At 40.1% G+C, this 15,417-nt stretch overlaps 1 pseudogene; it reads right to left on the reverse strand.

The window, feature by feature from the left end:
• Positions 1 to 1,019: 1,019 nt before the first annotated feature.
• Positions 1,020 to 14,356, reverse strand: LOC103241685 (glutathione S-transferase omega-1 pseudogene; annotated as a pseudogene).
• Positions 14,357 to 15,417: the final 1,061 nt, after the last annotated feature.

Raw genomic sequence — 15,417 nt, forward strand, 5'->3', positions numbered from 1 at the left:
AGCTAATATTTTGTATTTTTAGTAGAGATGGGGTTTCACCATGTTAGCCAGGATGGTCTCGATCTCCTCACCTTGTTATCCACCCACCTTGGCATCCATCCACCTCAGCCTCCCAAAGTGCTGGGATTACAGGCGTGAGCCACCGTGCCCAGCCTTCTCATTCTTTTGACTACCCAGCATCTATAATGTCTTCTAATCAGGCAGAGCTTGTCTGCCGTCATAGAAACTGCAAAGAAGAAAGTAAGAGAAGAAGCAGAGACCACACTGAGCTTATTCTAGGGACAGGAAGCAGCAGGGCAGTGAGGAGCAGCTCCCTCCACTCTTTAGAGGCAGCATTCTCGGTGGCCATAGTAATAATGATCCATCAGTGCAGAAGTGTGATTTTCATTAAATCTGTTCTGTGGTGAGATTTGGGGCTCTTTTCTAGCTGTGTCGCCTGGCAATCTGGTTGTTCTTCCAAAGATTCTGCATGCCATCCAGTATCCTTTAACATTTTGCATTGTAAAAGTATAGTATATATACAGAAAAACACGCACATACATTTTTTTTTACAAAATGAATTTTTACAAACTGAGTGCATTTTTATAACCAGTGATCAGATCAAGAAACAGAATATTACCAACATCCTTAAAGCTTCCTCATTCCCTCTCTAGTCACTACCATCTGCCAGCCAAGGATAACCAAAACCCTGACTCCTAGCATCATAGATTAATTCTACTTGTCTTGTTTTTCTTCTTTATACAAATAGAATCATACCACATTTGTTGTGTATGTCCACCATTTTGATTGTGAAATTTATCCATGTTGTTTGGTTTAGTTGTATCTCATCCACTCTTACTAGAATGGCAAAGTATTCCATTCTATAAATATACTATAATATTTATGCATTTGTGTTGGGGGTTCTCAAGACCACCCTCAGGCTCAAAGATTTGTTGGGAAGACTCACAGAACTCAGAAAAGCTGTTACACTCATGCTTAAGATTTATTTCAGTAAAAGGATACAGATTAAAATTGGCAAAGGGAAAAGGTGCACAGGGTTGAGTCCAGGAGAAACCAGGAACAGGTTTCTAGCTGTCATCTCCCAGTTGAGTCACACAGATAGCGCTTAATTTTTTCAGCAATGGTATGTGACAGCACGTGCAAAGTGTTGCCAACTAGGGAAGCTACTTGACCCTTGACATCCAGGATATTTATTGCAGACAAAACTACTCAGTCTCCAGAACCCATAGGTCAAATGGATACAGTGAGGCCTAAAGCCTCAGGCATACAAAAATAGGCATTTTGTTAGTGCTAACTAGCTGACATAGCCCAAAGCATTAGGCATAAAAAGATACTCTTTTCAGGCAGGATAGTCCAAAGGCTCAGAGACCTTTTCCCAGAAATCAAGCTAAGGGCCATTGCTGAAGACCTTGGGAATGTACAGGGTTTGAGTTACCCAGGCATACAGGGTTAACCCTGTTTACATATCATTATATTGTTGATGAGCATCTAGGCAGTTTACATTTTTATTAATATGAATAGTGCTGCTGGGAACATTGTTGTACACATTTTTGTTAAAGATTTGTATGCATTTCTATTGGGTGGTTACCTAGAAGTGAAAATGGTAAATTATAGGATATAGCATTTGCTCAGCTTTTATATACACTGCCAAAGAGTTTTCCAAAGTGACTGTTCCAGTTTACACTCTCAGCATCAGTGTAATGTACAGTTCCAATATCTTTTTTAAAAGCAGTTTTATTGAGATATAATGGACATACAATACATTCTATATTAAATTATCCAATTTGATAAATTGTGACATACATTATATTTACACCTATAAAACCACCACCACAAGCAAGATAATAAAAGTATCGTTCAACTCCAAAAGTTTCCTTTTATTTCCAATATCCTCTCAATTGATTCATTTTTCTATTACAAATCAGCCAGTCAGTTTCTGTTGCTTACAACTGAGACTTCCTAGATGATATAATCCTGTCTTGCATTTGTGCCCAGCTTGGTCCTCCACACTTCTTTTCATTTCAATTCTTGCTGAGCATCTTTGATGTATGTCAAGGACATAGATTCTGATTTTTGTCTGTGTGAGTCAGTTTGGTCAGATTCCAGATCATCTGATTATGGCTTTGTCCTCAAGACTCCTGGTGATTCCACACATCATTTTATCTCCGTTTTCTGCATATACTTCTTCCTGAACTGCCTTAGAGCCACTGGCCCCAGTCCTTCCTGGTTGGCCGAGAACCAAACATCTCTAGATTCATCCCTGAACGAGAGTTTCCTCGATGTTAAGAGAAAGGGCTTCTTCCTCAGCCCTTCATTAAGTTGCATAGACTAGTGATATAGGTTGAATTGTGTGCCTCCCTCCACCCCACAAAAATATATAGATGTCCTAACCTCCAGTACCTCAGAATGTGATTTTATATGGAGATAGTGTCTTTATTTCCACATAAGGCCATATAAGTAATCAAGTTAAAATGAGATTGGGGTGGACTCTAATCCAATATGACTAGTGTCCTTATAAAAAAGGGAAATTTGAATACAGATAACAGATATTGGAACGAATTTGGACACCATGACAAAAAAACAAATAGAGGGAAGATGATGTGAAGAGAAACAAGGAAGAAAACCATCTACAAGTCAGGGAGAGAGACCTGGAACAGATCCTTCCTTCACATCCCTCAGAAGGAACCAACCCTGCTGACACCTTGATTTCAGACTTCTAGCTTCAGAACAGTGAGACAATAAATTTCTGTTGTTTAAGCCACATCATTTGTGGTACTTTGTTAAGGCAGCTCTAGCAAATTAATACAACCAGGTAGGTGCATTAGCTTTTCTCCATCATTTTCAGATCATGTGGAGTACAACAGAGGATCAGAAGGCAGTGTCTGCCCTTTTGGAAGCACTTCATTATAGAAATGGAGATTGGGGAGAAAGTAATGTGGGAAGAGTAAACTAACTCCAGATTTTTTACTTTAGTCATTCATGAGACCCTGAATAGGAATGGCTAAACCCTGAAGTTCTATACTCCTTGTTCTTTTCTTTCCGTTTTCTCAAATTGATAAGTGTGATTCATTTTTCACAGCCATCTGTGGGAACACATGGACTCCTTCAGTTAGTGGCTATTAAGATCTGTTCTACAGTCTGATAGGGGTGATTTGGGAATGTTTTTCTCCTAGGTCCTTTTCATGGAAACTTTTCCAAAGCAAAAGGTTAATAAAATTTTGATAGAGGCAGATACAGAATATCTTGAAAATCCCTGAAATATTCTCATCACCTTTAATCAGGTCCTCTGACAGGCTGAGTCCTTGTAAGGGCTGATTTTGCTTTACTTGTAAAATCTTATAAAGTCTATTTGCCTTGTTGGTCAAAAGTTGATTAAAGAAGAAATACCAAGGAGAAAGAATGACAAACAGAAAATATATTGAAAATATTAAATGGGCATATGATTTATTGCCCCTGCAGTTCAATCTAACAATAGAGAATATAATAAATTTGCCCCATGAGGAACTTCTTTTCCACTTCAAGTCCTTCCTTTGGCTATTTTCACCCTCCAATCTCTATCCTCTTTTCTAGTTTTTAGGTCTAGAATTGCAGATATTTCAGCAAAGCTGCATAATGACCCATTTGGCTGTGCCTTGGGAGTCAGATTCTGATTGCTTCTTGGAAGTGAGCATAGTGATATCCCCCTGGGGCCTTGCTCTGGTGCTGTTAGTGAATATCTTGGTTTCCTGGAGATTAGAGATCCCCTCCTGCAGCTCTGGCTCCACTTCTTCCCACTTCCATGGACAAGCATCACTCTGCTGTCTACAGCAGTTGCTTTTTTCTTCTTTTTTAAAAATTTAGATTAAATCCATATAACAGAATTTACCATTTTAACCTTTTTAAAGTGTACATTTTGGTGGTTTTTAGTATATTCACAATGTTGTGCAGGTATCAGCACTAACTTCAGAATGTTTCCAGCACCCCCCAAAAAAACCCTGGACCCATTAACTGTCATATCCTGATTCCTCCACCTCCCTTTTCCCTGGTACCCGCGAATCTATTTTCTGTCTCTATGGATTTGCCTATTCTGGATAGTTCATACAAATTGAATTATATAATTATTGGACTTTGTGTCTAGCTTCTTTCACTTAGCAGGTTTTCAGGGTTCATCCATGTTGTAGCATGTTTCAGTATTCCATTCCTTTATTTGGCTATCTTTCCATTGTATATATACATTTTATTTTTATTTATTTATTTATTCATTTCTCAATTGATTAATATTTGAGTTGTTTCCATTTTTGGGCTATTAGGAATAATGCAGCTATGAATATTCAGGTATAAGTTTTACTGTGGACATATGTTTTCATATTTATGTATATGTATTAATATATCCACAGGGTATATACCTGTGATTGGAATTGCTGGGTCATATAGTAACTCTATGTTTAAGTTTTTGTAAGAACTGCCAACCCTTTTTTGGTCTTTTCTTTTCAGGGAGCATAAGATGATAAGATTGATTTCGGATGCACTGATGTTTAGGAGAAGCTGAACTGTCAGAGAGAAATGCCCACCATGAGTTGAAGATGCAAGAGTGGAGCCCAGCTAGGCATATCAAGATTGCATATGTCAACTTGGGCATCATTCAAATGCAGTGACTGCTAAACCTATGATGGAGATGAAGTCTCTGAGGGTGATAACAGATAGAAAGAAGAAAATATGAGGAGCCTATGATAGGCCCAGCACTGCCTAGGATTGTACTTTACTTGTGTTAGTTTAATCATTACAACATAATGAAGTGAGTGCTACTATTAGCCCCATTTTATAGATGGGGCAACTGAGGCTCACTGAGGTTAAGCATATGAGCTAGTTTGCATAGTTTGTATACAGCAGAGCTAGGATTTAAATGCTGGCAAAGAACATAGATATAGCCAGAAGAAATTTAGAGAATGAGAAGCAAATTTAAAAGAAAGACAGAGAGCCATTAATTGCAATAGGATGGGATAAGTGAGTTATTGTGTTCCAGAATCAAAGGAAGAAAATTTTTTTTTTTTTTTTTGGTTTTAGAAGGAATATGTCAATTGTGCAGACTGTTACAAAGGCATCAAGTAAACACAAGATAGATATTTATAATAATATCTAATTACCCCATTTCTGACCCATTACAATTCTCAGAATGTTTCCTATTTAGCTTTTAACTGATCTGTCCTGGCTGCTGCTCTTTGTGCATTTTCCTCTGCAGAACAACAGGACATCACTGGGTTGCTATTATAGACAATAAACGCATTTCAGAATGAGTAAGGAAACCGATTATTTACAGAGAAAACAGTTTCACAAAAACTAATTTTTTTTTTTGAGGCAGAGTCTCGCTCTGTTGCTCAGGTTGAAGTGCAATGGCACAATCCCGGCTCACTGCAACCCCTGCCTCCTGGGTTCAAAAGATTCTCCTGCCTCAACCTCTCAAGTAGTTAGGATTACAAGCACGCACCACCATACCTGGCTAAATGTTGTATTTTTAGTAGAGATGGGGTTTCACCATGTTGGTCAGGCTGGTCTTGAATTCCTGACCTCAGGTAATCCGCCTGCCTCAGCCTCCCAAAATTCTGGGATTACAGGCGTGAGTCACTGCGCCCAACCAAAAACTAAAATTTTTAAGTAAAATGAGATTCTCTCATGGTAAGTCATGAAGTAAAATTTTGAATGCATAACACTAAATAACTCTTAGTACTAGAAGGAAAAAGAATTATATTGTAGCATTGAAATAAAACTGTATTGTATGGATAATGAAGCAGTACCCTTACCTTTCTTCAGTATTTTGTATCTTTGGCTTTTCTTCCCCCCTTTTCAGATGGTGGCAGGTTCACTTAAGATTAAAGTGCCATTATTTCAGAGCACTGAAGCACATCCACGTAATGATGACATTATGTGAGAAATCTCAGGCAGTTTCAGCCGGTCAAGTCTTTTTCATTAGTAGTCACAGGTATTGCTGGGGCTAGAGTCTTCCCCCACTTCAGATTCTTGGTTTATTTGGCACTTCAGGATATTTTCAAAGATAAAATAAGGTTGGATTCCCTGAAAAACCAATCATAAAAGCTTTCCATAGAAAGCTTTTGTATGGAAAATTGCCATGAAAAACTAAGGAACAAATGTTTTTAAGAGAAAAATAAGGTAAAAATAAAGTGAAATGGATGTCATAGTAAGTCTCTGTAATTCACAAGCCAATGGGTGACAACCAAGCAACTAACTAGAATACATTCACCCATTAGCTTGTCTGCAGCTCGATTTTACAGGCTGCTCTTTGTTAGAAAACAAACGGTTTGGGGGCTGCTTTTTATTAAAAGAAAAGTCTTACCGAGAACCCCTGTACCCTCACTATCCGGCTAAATAGTTTTTTCTAACTCCTATATTACTATTTGCTTGGTACCTGGCACTGGGATGATTAAAGCAGAGGAATATTGTCTCTTGGGTGTATGAGTCAGATAGTGGAGGTAAGACTCTGGATTGGTTAGTTTGCATATCAAAGGCATGCATGCTCCTGGCTGAGTCTTTTGCAGCCTCTGAGAATTGGTTAACCCTGAAATGGGCTGTCTCTCCCTAGCTAGATAGGTTAAGATATCAAAACGTCGTAACACAGAAAAATTTAAAAATATATAACCTAAAATGTGGGGTTTTTCCCATAATTTGTTAATTGTCATGAAAAGGCTAAAGCAATGAAGCACTGTTCTATTCTGAATATGAAAGAGGTATTTATATTAAATTGAATTATAAGGTACTGTAAGAAAAGAAACCAAGTTCATTGAAGCCTTCCCAGTTTGGGCGATTTTCTAACATTAGTTACATCTATGTTAATTACTTCTTGTTGATTATTCCAATTCATTTTATTTATTTATTTATAGATAGACTCTAGCTCTCACCTAAAAGGGATTTAGAAAGGAAAAAAGACCTAAAATCAAATTTGGATGAGTAATGTTAAAAAGCTGTTAATGTCCCATCACCCTGCAGAAAGCAGAGTAGATCAGTATATTAACGTGGGCAGCAAAGGCTATCTGGTTAATACGGTAAAATTTCAGAGAGATTTATGTTCACTCTTCATCTCTTTTGCAGTCATTTTTTTCTTCAGGGTTGCCTATCTTCCTTGTTACTAGTCCTTTGTGGTCTGTGTACTATTTGATCTCTTCTCTAAGGTTTTATTAGAGTTTTGATACGGACTTTCTTTATTCTCTAAGTGAAGGAAAACCTCAGACATAGCTTTATTGCTGACTCCTTCCGAGCCCATAGTCACAGGTCTCCGGGCTGTAAGTAGAGCTCTATGAAACCTTGCCAGTCCTTCACACCAGTGAGCAGGGCTGAGACTGTGGGATCTTCCCTCATGGCTGCCATCCACAGTTTAAGTTCTGGAGTGTGGTCTACACACTCATTTAACTTCATTGCTTCCAGCCGTTCAAACCAGGGCCAGATGACGTGATCAATCATAGAGACGGAACTGTCACCAAAGAAGGTTGTCTTCTTATTAACCAGAACCTCCTCTAGCTTGCTAAATTCTTTACACAATGCTTCTTTCAGGCCAGCACCGTCTTCCTTATTTCAGCTTCTAAGGACGCTTCCTACCAAAGATGGCACCTTAGAAAACAACTTAAAGACCATCTTCCGGCAAGCTTTCTCATACGGGTCATCCGGCAACAGCTTCTTCCCTGAGTATGCTTCATCCAGGTACTCACAGGTGATGGCGGACTAGTAGATCAGCTGATCCTGTTTTCCAGAACTGGCACCAAACTAAAGGGATTTTTCTTAACCACTCAGGCTTATTTTTCAGGTTGATATTGATGACTTCATGCCTGATTCCCTTGGCCTTCAGGACCAGATGCGTCCTCTCAGCAAACGGACAGAACCTCATGCTTGTAGACTCGGATCTGGCCCTCTGGGACCAGCCCCGCGGGCGTGCTTCGCTTCCGCAGGACATCGTGGCGCAGCGCAGGCCAAGCTCCCAGTGCCGCGGGCTCTCAACATCGACATTTTGAACATTTGACATCTCTTTAAACTTTAAAATATTTAATGAAGTGAAAAAAATCTCCAGGGTTATACAAACACATATGATTTTTGAGCAATCATTGAGTATTGACACATTTAGATTAGTATGACATTCTAATAACTACACCATTAAGTTCAAAAAGGAAGATACATTTCTACTTTAGTGTTACTCATAAACAAATTCAAAACTCAGGTTTCTGTTTTGCTTTGTTGTTCTTCTTTGGTTTTTGGAGACAGAGTCTCAGTCCGTTGTCTGCTGGAGTGCGGTGGGGCAATCTCGGCTCACTGCAACCTCCGCCTCCCAGGTTCAAGCAATTCTCTTGCCTCAGCCTCCTGAGTAGCTGAAATTACAGGCGTGCACCATCACGCCCGGCTAACTTTTGTATTTTTAGTAGAGACGGGGCTTTGCTAGGTTGGCCGGGCTGGTCTCAAACTCCTGGCCTCAAGCAATCCACCTGCTTCAGCCTCCCAAAGTGCTGGGATTACAGGCTTGAGCCACCAGGCCTGGCCTGAAAACTCAGTTTTTAAAGATTAAGTAAAGAAATGCTCAGGAGCTCATTCATTTCACATCTGTCACCTGCCGGTGTCTACAGTTATTAATGACCTCATGTTGTTTTCATTGTATTTGCATGCCTGCACATAAACCATCCAGAATCATTATATGAACTACTTTCAGCTAAACCTTGGGAGAAATCATGCCTTGCATTTCAGATAAAGAAGTGACCAGTCCAGGGAGGGAATCAACCATGCTTACAACATTGATGCTAATAGGTAATCTTTAAAAAAAACAAAGTATTTTCTGCCTGCCACCATAGATGAGCCGGTATGATTTGGGCTTCCGGGACCACACCCCTTATGACAGAAACCTGTTGGCATTTCCAAGACTCAAGATAGGCTATATGCTCTCTGTTCCATGAGAGGAAGGGGCTAACAAGGCCTCAGTTATGACATTCAGGAAAGAAAACAGATATTATCGGTGGGAAAAATCCACTTATAACCAGCCCAGCATGTGTTAGTTGTTAGAACCACTGTGAGCACTCTCTGCAGCCCTTATGTGTGGTCTAGAATCTTCTTTGCAGTTGATGACTATGACACAATTCAGTTCTAAGTCCACAAAAAATATGTTTTATCCAGAATTTCTTATATCAACTAGATTATCTCTGCTATCCAAATTCATGTAGTTTACTTTCTGCAGGATACTGGGATAACAGCTTTTAGGGTTGCTCACTCAAACTTCATTCTAGGTTTTTTTTCCCTTCCTAATTTTTTTGGGTGTAAGGGTTGGAGTTTATCTGTTGTTTTGTTGAATTTTGTCTCCACAACCAGCCAATTCCTTCCCCTTCCCCACTTCTCTTAACCCTCCTTTGGTCCCAAGGATTTTCTCTCCTCTGGTACAAATGGACATCTCAGCTCCTCCATATTGGATTGGTTGCCTAGCTGGCTCCCTGCATCAAAGAGAACTTTGGTCACAGGGCATAGAGCAACTATTACTCCATCATCCTGCCTGTGCATAGTTAGGTGATAGCACAACTGCCACCGCTCCCTTTTTCCAACAAAGAGAGAAACAAGATTAGAGTTCAGCACTTGGGCTATTATTTCATAAAGAGTTCAGTGCTTCTGCACAATTGCCTGATCTTTATCATCACAATTCAATTTTTCAGGATGCACTGAAGAGAAGAAAGCATGTTCAAGTTATCTTCCTCCTTGTACAAGAACATCCAGCAACAGCCCCTCCTCCCAATTCCCAAAGGAGGACAGCAGCCACTGCCACTACTGAATGCCATTAGAAATACCAAGATGAGTCTCCTCCGTTTCAAGACTTGACAGCTTTGTGTTTTTTCAGGCACAGATTGTTGACCTGACTTTTCTTCTTCTGAAAGCTTTCTGCAGGGCTCTGCAGGATAACTTTTGCTTTGATTACTCAGTGATTTACAGCCCTTCTCATTTGCTTCTCATATCTCCTTTTTTCAGAGTACAGGGAGCTCTCCTTTTACTCTGTTGCCTCAAAGCAATTTTTCTTATCATCTCCTGGAATTTCAAGGCCTATCTCCATTATGCTCTTTTGATTCTCCTAAATAATGATTGTCTATTTTCTTTCTTCTTTCTTCCTGCTTCCTCTCTTCCTCCCTCCCTTCCTTTTTACCTTCCTTTCTTTCTTCCCCTCCCTTCCCCCTCCCTGCCTTCCTTCCTTCATTTCTTTCTGTCATTCTTTCTTTTTTTCTTTCTTTCTGGCATCTGTGTTTTCATCATAGGGGCAGATTTAATATAAGCACAGAGCACTGTAATTCTAATAGAGAAAGAAAATAATACATTCTTGATCTCATGTTTACCTAATTTGTATCTGCAAATGTTCTTGTGAATTATAGAGTTTTGTGGTAATAGTTGTCTCAGTATTCCTAATATGTCTGCAAAATAGCATGCCAATACTCAGATATAAGAGAGATGTGTTAGCAGGGCTCCTCTCAGAAGCAAAGCTGAGACAAAGACTGAGTGCACATAGTCTGTTTGGAATGTTGAGAGAGAAGGGCAGAAGAGAGAGAAAGAAATAATAAAAGGAAGCTAATCTATAATGGGTACACTATTAAGGCAACTACCATAGTGTCCACCTGAAGTTTAATCCTTTGGAGAAGTTTTTAAAAATTGTGCAAAACACACACTTAATTATGATTCCAGTCAAGGGGCAAGGGAGCTGGAGTAGTTATACATTGTACTTAGTAAGTTTTGGTTAAAGGATACCCCTGATGGGTTATGAGTTACCCAGGCACTTTGGGTCTGCCCTGCATGGAGACAAAGTAGGTTCCAGCAGTCTGAGGGCAGCCCTCTAACAAAGTTGTAAATGCTGACTGTTGGAAGGCAGGCTGGCACGCACAGAAGCGAGGCAATAGGGAGGGGGCACTGGTGTATCCACTGTAGGGAACAAAGGGAGAGAGGTTGGAGGGCTTAGTTTAAAATCCCCCTAACTATGCAACAAGCAACCAATTTGAAACTCATAGTGGTGGTGGACTATGTTGTGACGTCAGAGTTCTCTATGAACAGGTGGCCCAGGTAAGCAGATAACGGGAGGAGTAGCCGTTTGTCTTTATTCTAGCTGCCCGGCCCCTAAAACCTTTCCTACTGGGGAGTTCTACACCATTAGGTGACTTGGTAAAATGCTCGCATTCCAGAAGCCAAAAAGGCTGGCTAAAATTTTCTTTCCTTGCTTCCTTGTAGCCAGGATATGGGCCGGTGATGTGGCCTTAGTCATTCAAAGACTCCTACCTGGGACTTCTAATCTTCAGCAAGTAAGGCGGAGATGAAGGAACTGTGTGTAGGGTTTTTCCTGATGGTGCTGTTGAGAGTGCAGGAGCAGAGGAGTCAGTGGTAGCAGCCTAACAGCAGTGGTGCAAGTATGACCTTGCTCCCTAATTTGTGCCCATTTTCACATGTCCTTCCAGCAAATTTGTCTTCTGTTTCACTTAGCAAGTCTTGGCTTCTGTTGTCTGCCACTGACAACAATTGACCTTTGAGCATAACAAAATTTGGAATGCAGGCCATGCCCTGCTCTGTGCAGAGGACTTTTCTAGGATCTAGAGACAAGGATGAGAGAAATAAAGGCAATAGATAACAGATGTTTCACCTTCAACAAAATCATAATCCAGTTGAACAGATAGATACAAAGTAAATTCATGCAAAAAAGCCTGAAATATACATACTTACATTATCTCATTTACGTATGTTATCTCTATTACTTAATTATATTTTATATATTTGGGGTCATTTATCCTCAGTAACCCTGCCCAGGAAGTACTATTGCCTAGGATTTGCAGAGGAAGAACCTGGGGCATGGAGGAATTAATATTCTCAAAATGCTAGAGAGTTAAGTAATATTCCCCGAATGCTACAGTCAAGACATGACAAAATTGAGACTCAAACTCTGTTGTGTCTACTCTGCCACTTGCGCTTCCCATTAGCATTCTGTTTGGGAGTACCTTGCGGTACATGGACAAGGGGCTAGAGAAGGGGTTGGCAGACTATGACCTACGCGTTAAATCCAAACAGCCAATTCTTTTTGTAAATAACATTTAATAGAGCACAAGCATACTCATTTTCTTATGTATTGTCTATGGCTGATTTTGAGTTATGATAGCAGAATTAAGTAGTTGCAAAACAGACCATATGGTCTGCAAGCCTAAAATATTTACTATCTGGCCCTTTTCAGAGAAAGTTTGCCAACCTCTGAGCTAGAACAGAGATTTAAACAACTTAGTTTTGCTGAGTTAAGCTTCTCAGGGTCTTATAACTGGTGTCATCTCATCTGCACTATTCTAGGGACATTAATGACTATATGATAACTACAAAGCAATAGCCATGTGATCATAATATACTAATAATGATGACGATAATAACTGTCATTAATAAGGACTCCCTATGTTCAGGCTCTGTAATGAATGCTTTACTAAAATGCTGTAACTAGCCTGATTTCAGGTTCGTAGAGGTTAGGTAAAATTGTGCAAGAGCAGAGAACTGTTAAGTGGCAAAGCTGGATTTATCCCACATCAGTCTGTCTCCAGAGGCTGGATTTTAACTAGCATACTTTACCGTCTTTCACATCCATCATGAAGAGTGAAATCTAGAAAAAAAGAAAAGGCTAATTTTCTGAGGCTCTGTGGAGGCAGGCAGATCATCAAGGGCCACCTGAAGAAGCTGGCATGAATGAGACAGTGAATGTCAGGTGATTCAGAGCAGGAATGTTTGGTTGTGATGGGCACTTCTGAAGTTGTCAGGGTTCCACTTGTAACAGGGTTCCACTTGTAATTACCAGAGTTGCTTTAAGTTTGCTCAGTGAAACATGTTGACAAACCATTCAAGATAACATTGCTGTAGAAACCTAACAAAGATGAAACAGAAGCCAATTTAGTTCCTCGTCCACTAACATTTGGCTTTCAAGAACTTCTGAATATTTTGAATGACCCATCTCCCAAACCTTCACAGCTTCGATGATAATCTGGAGAATTTTCCTGCTCTACCCATGCTAGTGCAGCAAGAGAGTGGATTGTGAATCCTCTTAAAGAGGGTTGAAAATAGGCCTGCCTCGTCTTGGAATGTCAATTGCACAATGCCCTGCCTTGTTGGGAGATTCAAGATAGTTCATGATAGTGATGCCAAGGGGCAACATCATTCCCTTGGCTTCAGCCCTTACTTGCTCCCTGTGTTAACGGAGCCCTTACTTATCTCAGGTGTTGGATACCCAAGGATGTTAGCAGTCTCAGAGCTTCCCACTGTACCCTAAAACATGCAGAGCTTGGCACTGGTTGCCCTCACATTTTGGAATCCCAGTTCTGAACACAGAACTGCAATGTGAGTCTTAGAGTCTAAATTGTGGCCCTTAGCCTGGACACTTTCAAGGGCAGGGAGAACCTCCTACTTCTCTTGGTATTGTCTGTGCCTATCATAGTTAGCATTTTGCTGGGCACAGAGTAGGTCATAGAAAAAGATTTAGTGCGCCACTGTATCAACCTCAAGGAAAGCCAAGACAGGACAGCTGGCTGTATTTCTTCTTTATTCATGCATGGCATTCTCTGGGTTCCTGTGGGCTAGGGCCCAGGATCAGACTTCAACTCCTGAATCCATTAGCCTGGTGCTCTGGGTCTCATGTACCCGGAAAAGAATAGTAATATTAATAATACAATAAAACAACTACCATTTTAGCAAGAACTAACATTTATTTGATGATTAAACCTACCTGTAAGTAGATGTTATTATCCCCATTATATAGATGAGAATTAGACTCAGAGAAAAAGAAAAAACTTGTTCCTAGATTATCATATTAATTTTCTATTGCTACATAACAAATTACACACCAGAAATTTAGTGCCTTAAAACAACACACATCTATTACCTCAAAATCCTAATGGGAGAAGTCTGGCACAGCTAGCCTAGTTCTTCTACCCAGGATCTCATAAGACTTCAATTAAAGTGTCAGATTGGATGTATCCTTACCTGAGTAGTTGACTGGGGTAGAATCTGTTTCCAAGCTCATCCAGGTTGTTGGAAAAATTCATTTCCTTGCAGCTGTATGACTGAGGCCCCAGCTTCTTACTGGCTTTCAGCTGGAGATCCCCCTTCAGGTCCTTGAGATGACCCACAGTTTCTCCCACATGGCCCTTTTCATAGGTAGTTCATACGGCTGGTTGTTTTTTCAAAGCTAGGAAAGTCTCTCTAGTCAACTAAGATGGAGTTTTATATATCATAACATGAATCATGGGAGTGATATCAAATCGCCTTTGCCATACAACGCAATGTAATTACATTCCATCAGTAGTGACATTTCATCACATTAGCCATATTCTGTTGGTTACAAGCAAGTCACAGTTTCCACTTGCACTCAAAGGCAGAGGATTACATAAGGATGTGGGATTATGCAACGGTGTGACTCATTGGAGGTGGCCTTAGGAAGTGCCCACTACAATTACATCACTGCTACGTGGCAGAGCAGGGATCAGAGCCATGCCACACTGCCTCCCTGACACTTCTAGGTTCCCTCCTTTCTTCATCTGCCCCTTTTGCTACATGGAATTGTCCTGTCACATGAATCTCAAGTCGTAGCATTAGAGACACCTTTGACTCTGCCCTCAAAGTCATGCTCATACTTTTTTATGATTGAGTCCTTTCCTTTTTTCAATATAAACTCTCTTGAAGAGGGTTTAAAACAGCCCTTCTTGTCTTGGAATGTAATTTACATAGTACCCAGTCTTGTTGAAAGATTCCAGGTGGTTTATGATGATAAAACAACCAACAGAGCCCTTAGAGCAAACCTGGGCGGATATATTATGAAAACTCAATACTATCTTATGTAGGCTGAACTCTATTTCCCCTAAGGACAGCTTGTATATATATGCAAACAAAGATTTTAAAAATATTCATAGAAGAAGAAAAAGACTAAAGACTATTTTTCAGTTAAGTCAGTTCAGAAACACTCATGTCTGGATATAATTTAAATTCCCAATGAAATCCAGTGGAGATAGATGAGAGGCACAGCCTCTGTGAAGAAAATTGTCAATGCATGAGACATCTCTGTCATAGAGTCCCACCATCTTTTTATTTCTGGGAAGACAGACCCTGTCACCAGTTGCTCATGACAACCTTATCATAGAGGTTGCCATATATCTGTGGATGTGATGTGTCTGATTTCTTGGCCTTTTTTCATTTTGTCTAAGAAGTGATACAGTGTAGATCTGATTTGGTGAGCAGACTCCACAGAGAGCTTTGTCTACTGTTTATTGGTTTGTGATGAAAAACAGCTCTGCGGAAACATAAAGTGTGTTCTGCTCCTGAGTCTGAGACAGATTCCAAGTTCATTCAAACTCATAAAAAAAATTGAAGAAAGGAATAGAAACTCAAGCTGGTCTTCGTAGGGAATAGGGATTGCTTTAG

The sequence above is a fragment of the Chlorocebus sabaeus genome, chromosome 15 (genome assembly GCF_047675955.1).
Source record: "Chlorocebus sabaeus isolate Y175 chromosome 15, mChlSab1.0.hap1, whole genome shotgun sequence".
NCBI lineage: Eukaryota > Metazoa > Chordata > Mammalia > Primates > Cercopithecidae > Chlorocebus > Chlorocebus sabaeus.